This window comes from Chiloscyllium punctatum, unplaced genomic scaffold, assembly GCF_047496795.1.
Source record: "Chiloscyllium punctatum isolate Juve2018m unplaced genomic scaffold, sChiPun1.3 scaffold_844, whole genome shotgun sequence".
NCBI classification, from domain to species: domain Eukaryota; kingdom Metazoa; phylum Chordata; class Chondrichthyes; order Orectolobiformes; family Hemiscylliidae; genus Chiloscyllium; species Chiloscyllium punctatum.
Window position 1 is genome coordinate 40,026 of NW_027310578.1, and position 7,475 is coordinate 47,500.

The window sequence follows — 7,475 nt, forward strand, 5'->3', positions numbered from 1 at the left end:
ACTGATTTCTTCTTTTTAAACATTTTTCTAAGTTTTTCTGGTTACTCATTTCTTCTTTTTAAACATTTTTCGCAGTTTTTCTGGTTACTGATTTCTTCTTTTTAAACATTTTCCTAAGTTTTCCTGGTTACTGATTTCTTCTTTTTAAACATTTTTCTAAGTTTTCCTGGTTACTCATTTCTTCTTTTTGATCATTTTTCTAAGTTTTCCTGGTTACTGATTTCTTCGTTTTGAACATTTTTCTAAGTTTTCCTGGTTACTCACTTCTTCTTTTCAAACATTTTTCTTCGTTTTTCTGTTTACTCATTTAGCACTTTCAGGCACTTTCCCATCATTTCCTCGTTCCCGATTTCACCCTTTAAAACGCTTTCGGGCATTTCCCTAAGTTTTGCGGTTCACTCGTTTGGGACTCACTGACACCTTCTCTAGCTTCCCTGCTCACTTTTTTCGTACTGTTGAGAAAATTCGAACCCTTTCCTTAACTATGCCGGTTACTGACTTCACCGCTTCAGACCCTTGTCCCCGTAATGAAAGATACCATTTCCCACCGTGGGAAATGCACGAAAATCGGACTGAACACGGGGGAGGCTCCCCCCTCGAAGGCGAGACCGTCGGCAGAACCGCCGGGTCAAACCCGGCCGAGCTACCCGGCTTACAAGTCTCAAAGTCGGTATGAGCAGTCACGTCCACCCCCATTCCCTTTTGGACCACTTCCCACGGTTCCAAATGCATGAAAATCGGCCTGTACACGGGGGAGGCACCCGCCTCGAAGACGAGACCGTCGGCAGAACCGCCGGGTCAAACCCGGCTGAGCTACCCGGCTCGGAAGCGCCAAAGTCGGGTTGAGCAGTCACATTCACTCCCATCGACGTTTGGACCACTTCCCACGGTTCGAAATGCACGGAAATCGGCCTGTACACGGGGGAGGCACCCGCCTCGAAGAGGAGACTGTCGGCAGAACCGCCGGGTCAAACCCGGCTGTGCTAACCGGCTCGGAAGCGCCAAAGTCGGGTTGAGCAGTCACATTCACTCCCATCCCCTTTTGGGCAACTTCCCACGGTTGGAAATGCATGGAAATCGGACTGAACACGGGGGAGGCTCCCCCCTCGAAGGCGAGACCGTCGGCAGAACCGCAGGATCAAACCCGGCTGAGCTACCCGGCTTACAAGTCTCAAAGTCGGTATGAGCAGACACGTCCACCCCCATTCCCTTTTGGACCACTTCCCACGGTTCGAAATGCATGAAAATCGGCCTGTATACGGGGGAGGCACCCGCCTCGAAGACGAGACCGTCGGCAGACCCGCCGGGTCAAACCCGGCTGAGCTACCCGGCTCGGAAGCGCCAAAGTCGGGTTGAGCAGTCACATTCACTCCCATCCCCTTTTGGACCACTTCCCACGGTTCGAAATGCACGAAAATCGGCCTGTACACGGGGGAGGCACCCGCCTCGAAGACGAGACCGTCGGCAGAACCGCCGGAACAAACCCGGCTGAGCTACCCGGCTTACAAGTCTCAAAGTCGGTATGAGCAGACACGTCCACCCCCATTCCCTTTTGGACCACTTCCCACGGTTCGAAATGCATGAAAATCGGCCTGTATACGGGGGAGGCACCCGCCTCGAAGACGAGACCGTCGGCAGACCCGCCGGGTCAAACCCGGCTGAGCTACCCGGCTCGGAAGCGCCAAAGTCGGGTTGAGCAGTCACATTCACTCCCATCCCCTTTTGAACCTCTTCCCACCGTTGGAAATGCACGAAAATCGGCCTGTACACGGGGGAGGCTCCCCCCTCGAAGGCGAGACCGTCGGCAGAACCGCCGGGTCAAACCCGGCTGAGCTACCCGGCTTACAAGTCTCGAAGTCGGGTTGAGCAGTCACATTCACTCCCATCGACTTTTGGGCAACTTCCCACCGTTGCAAATGCATGAAAATCGGCCTGTACACGGGGGAGGCACCCGCCTCGAAGTCGAGACCGTCGGCAGAACCGCCGGGTCCAACCCGGCTGAGCTACCCGGCTTACAAGTCTCAAAGCCGGGTTGGGCAGTCACGTTCACCCCCATTCCCTTTTGGATCACTTCCCACGGTTCGAAATGCACGAAAACCGGCCTGTACACGGGGGAGGGTCCGCCCTCGAAGGCGAGACCGTCGGCAGAACCGCCGGGTCAAACCTGGCTGAGCTACCCGGCTTACAAGTCTCAAAGTCGGGTTGAGCAGTCACGTTCACTCCCATCGACTTTTAGACCACTTCCCACGGTTCGAAATGCACGAAAATCGGCCTGTACACGGGGGAGGCACCCGCCTCGAAGACGAGACCGTCGGCAGAACCGCCGGGTCAAACCCGGCCGAGCTACCCGGGTTAGAAGCCTCAGAGTCGGGTTGAGCAGTCACGTTCACTCCCATCGACTTTTAGACCACTTCCCACGGTTGGAAATGCACGAAAATCGGCCTGTACACGGGGGTGGCATCCGCCTCGAAGACGAGACCGTCGGCAGAACCGCCGGGTCAAACCCGGCTGAGCTACCCGGCTTACAAGTCTCAAAGTCGGGTTGAGCAGTCACATTCACTCCCATCGACTTTTGGGCAACTTCCCACGGTTCGAAATGCACAAGATTCGGCCTGAACACGGGGGACGCTCCCCCCTCGAAGGCGAGACCGTCGGCAGACCCGCCGGGTCAAACCCGGCTGAGCTACCCGGCTCGGAAGCGCCAAAGTCGGTATGAGCAGTCACGTTCACTCCCATCCCCTTTTGGACCGCTTCCCACGGTACGAAATGCATGAAAATCGGCCTGTACACGGGGGAGGCACCCGCCTCGAAGACGAGACCGTCGGCAGAACCGCCGGGTCAAACCCGGCTGAGCTACCCGGCTTACAAGTCTCAAAGTCGGGTTGAGCAGTCACATTCACTCCCATCGACTTTTGGGCAACTTCCCACGGTTCGAAATGCACAAAATTCGGCCTGAACACGGGGGACGCTCCCCCCTCGAAGGCGAGACCGTCGGCAGAACCGCCGGGTCAAACCCGGCTGAGCTACCCGGCTTAAAAGTCTCAAAGTCGGTATGAGCAGTCACATTCACCCCCATTCCCTTTTGGACCACTTCCCACGGTTGGAAATGCATGAAAATCGGCCTGGACACGGGGGAGGCTCCCCCCTCGATGACGAGACCGTCGGCAGAACCGCCGGAACAAACCCGGCTGAGCTACCCGGCTTACAAGTCTCAAAGTCGGTATGAGCAGACACGTCCACCCCCATTCCCTTTTGGACCACTTCCCACCGTTGGAAATGCACGAAAATCGGCCTGTACACGGGGGAGGCACCGGCCTCGAAGACGAGACCGTCGGCAGAACCGCCGGATCAAACCCGGCCGAGCTACCCGGGTTAGAAGCCTCAGAGTCGGGTTGAGCAGTCACATTCACTCCCATCCCCTTTTGAACCTCTTCCCACCGTTGGAAATGCACGAAAATCGGCCTGTACACGGGGGAGGCTCCCCCCTCGAAGGCGAGACCGTCGGCAGAACCGCCGGGTCAAACCCGGCTGAGCTACCCGGCTTAAAAGTCTCAAAGTCGGGTTGAGCAGTCACATTCACTCCCATCGACTTTTGGGCAACTTCCCACCGTTGCAAATGCATGAAAATCGGCCTGTACACGGGGGAGGCTCCGCCCTCGAAGGCGAGACCGACGGCAGAACCGCCGGGTCAAACCCGGCCGGGCTACCCGGGTTAGAAGCCTCAGAGTCGGGTTGAGCAGTCGCATTCACCCCCATCCCCTTTTGAACCTCTTCCCACCGTTGGAAATGCACGAAAATCGGCCTGTACACGGGGGAGGCACCGGCCTCGAAGACGAGACCGTCGGCAGAACCGCCGGATCAAACCCGGCCGAGCTACCCGGGTTAGAAGCCTCAGAGTCGGGTTGAGCAGTCACATTCACTCCCATCCCCTTTTGAACCTCTTCCCACCGTTGGAAATGCACGGAAATCGGCCTGTACACGGGGGAGGCTCCCCCCTCGAAGGCGAGACCGTCGGCAGAACCGCCGGGTCAAACCCGGCTGAGCTACCCGGCTTACAAGTCTCAAAGTCGGTATGAGCAGACACGTCCACCCCCATTCCCTTTTGGACCACTTCCCACCGTTGGAAATGCACGAAAATCGGCCTGTACACGGGGGAGGCACCGGCCTCGAAGACGAGACCGTCGGCAGAACCGCCGGATCAAACCCGGCCGAGCTACCCGGGTTAGAAGCCTCAGAGTCGGGTTGAGCAGTCACATTCACTCCCATCCCCTTTTGAACCTCTTCCCACCGTTGGAAATGCACGAAAATCGGCCTGTACACGGGGGAGGCTCCCCCCTCGAAGGCGAGACCGTCGGCAGAACCGCCGGGTCAAACCCGGCTGAGCTACCCGGCTTAAAAGTCTCAAAGTCGGGTTGAGCAGTCACATTCACTCCCATCGACTTTTGGGCAACTTCCCACCGTTGCAAATGCATGAAAATCGGCCTGTACACGGGGGAGGCTCCGCCCTCGAAGGCGAGACCGACGGCAGAACCGCCGGGTCAAACCCGGCCGGGCTACCCGGCTCGGAAGCGCCAAAGTCGGGTTGAGCAGTCACATTCACCCCCATCCCCTTTTGGGCCACTTCCCACGGTTCGAAATGCATGAAAATCGGCCTGTACACGGGGGACGCTCCCCCCTCGAAGGCGAGGCAGTCGGCAGAACCGCCGGGTCAAACCCGGCTGAGCTACCCGGGTTAGATGCCTCAAAGTCGGGTTGAGCAGTCACATTCACCCCCATCCCCTTTCGGCCCCCTTCCCACGGTTGGAAATGCATGAAAATCGGCCTGTACACGGTGGGCGCTCCCCCCTCGAAGGTGAGACCTTCGGCAGAACCGCCGGGTCAAATCCTGCCGAGCTACCCGCGTTAGAGGTCTCAATGTCGGCTTCAGCAGTCACATTCAATCCCATTCCCGTTTGGACCTCTTCCCGCCGATGGAAATGCACAAAATTCGGCCTGAACACGCGGGGCGCTCCCCCCTCGAAGGCGAGACCGTCGCCAGAACCGCCGGGTCAAATCCGGCTGAGCTACCCGCGTTACAGGTCTCAAAGTCGGGTTGAGCAGTCACGTTCACCCCCATCCCCTTTCGGACCCCTTCCCACGGTTGGAAATGCATGAAAATCGGCCTGTACACGGTGGGCGCTCCCCCCTCGAAGGTGAGACCTTCGGCAGAACCGCCGGGTCAAATCCGGCCGAGCTACCCGCGTTAGAGGTCTCAATGTCGGCTTCAGCAGTCACATTCAATCCCATTCCCGTTTGGACCTCTTCCCGCCGATGGAAATGCACAAAATTCGGCCTGAACACGCGGGACGCTCCCCCCTCGAAGGTGAGACCTTCGGCAGAACCGCCGGGTCAAATCCGGCCGAGCTACCCGCGTTAGAGGTCTCAATGTCGGCTTCAGCAGTCACATTCAATCCCATTCCCGTTTGGACCTCTTCCCGCCGATGGAAATGCACAAAATTCGGCCTGAACACGCGGGACGCTCCCCCCTCGAAGGCGAGACCGTCGCCAGAACCGCCGGGTCAAATCCGGCCGAGCTACCCGCGTTAGAGGTCTCAATGTCGGCTTCAGCAGTCACATTCAATCCCATTCCCGTTTGGAACACTTCCCGCCGTTAACAATGCACGATATTCGGCCTGAACACGCGGGACGCTCCCCCCTCGAAGGTGAGACCTTCGGCAGAACCGCCGGGTCAAATCCTGCCGAGCTACCCGCGTTAGAGGTCTCAATGTCGGCTTCAGCAGTCACATTCAATCCCATTCCCGTTTGGACCTCTTCCCGCCGATGGAAATGCACAAAATTCGGCCTGAACACGCGGGGCGCTCCCCCCTCGAAGGCGAGACCGTCGCCAGAACCGCCGGGTCAAATCCGGCTGAGCTACCCGCGTTACAGGTCTCAAAGTCGGCTTCAGCAGTCACATTCAATCCCATTCCCTTTTGGAACACTTCCCGCCGTTAACAATGCACGATATTCGGACTGAACACGGGGGCCGGTCCGCCCTCGAAGTCAACACCGTCCGCAGAACCGCCGGGGCAAATCCGGCTGAGCTACCCCGCCCCCGAACACTCAAAGTCCCTCTGAAGCCTTGCATTCGCCTCCTTGGAAAATTGACGTCAAACATTACCAAAATCGGGGGCACGAGCACTAAAGCTAAGTCTCACCCTTTCCCTATCCCTAACCAGGAACCGAACGCCCACCCTCAGCCTCACACCAACGCCGGTGCCACTCCAGACAGACACACCCTTCAAAACCACACCCATCCGGCCATGCAACTCAAAAAGGGTCCAAATTCAGAAACACCCCCTTCAAAAGGCACTCCATCCTCGGCCACACCACCGGGACATGCTCCCCTCGGCGATAATTAAGCCCCCACCACTATTTGAAGCCAACCGCAGCCGCAACTCGAACGGAGAAATCAGTAACCAATTCAAAAATGCGCTTGGTTACTGATTTCTACTGAGCCGAAAAAATTCTAAGTGTCGGTGGTTACTGATTTATACCAACCCGAAAAAATTCTAAGTGTCAGTGGTTACTGATTTATACCAACCCGAAAATATTCTAAGTGTCAGTCGTTACTGATTTATACCAACCCGAAAAAATTCTAAGTGTCAGTGGTTACTGATTTATACCAAGTCGAAAAAATTCTAAGTGTCAGTGGTTACTGATTTATACCAACCCGAAAATATTCTAAGTGTCAGTGGTTACTGATTTATACCAACTCGAAAAAATTCTAAGTGTCAGTGGTTACTGATTTATACCGACCCGAAAAAATTCTAAGTGTCAGTGGTTACTGATTTATACCAACTCGAAAATATTCTAAGTGTCGGTGGTTACTGATTTATACCAACCCGAAAAAATTCTAAGTGTCAGTGGTTACTGATTTATACCAACTCGAAAAAATTCTAAGTGTCGGTGGTTACTGATTTATACCAACTCGAAAATATTCTAAGTGTCGGTGGTTACTGATTTATACCTACCCGAAAATATTCTAAGTGTCAGTGGTTACTGATTTATACCAAGTCGAAAATATTCTAAGTGTCAGTGGTTACTGATTTATACCAACTCGAAAAAATTCTAAGTGTCAGTGGTTACTGATTTATACCAACTCGAAAATATTCTAAGTGTCGGTGGTTACTGATTTATACCAACCCGAAAATATTCTAAGTGTCAGTGGTTACTGATTTATACCAACTCGAAAAAATTCTAAGTGTCGGTGGTTACTGATTTATACCAACTCGAAAATATTCTAAGTGTCGGTGGTTACTGATTTATACCAACCCGAAAATATTCTAAGTGTCAGTGGTTACTGATTTATACCAAGTCGAAAATATTCTAAGTGTCAGTGGTTACTGATTTATACCAACTCGAAAATATTCTAAGTGTCGGTGGTTACTGATTTATACCAACCCGAAAATATTCTAAGTGTCAGTGGTTACTGA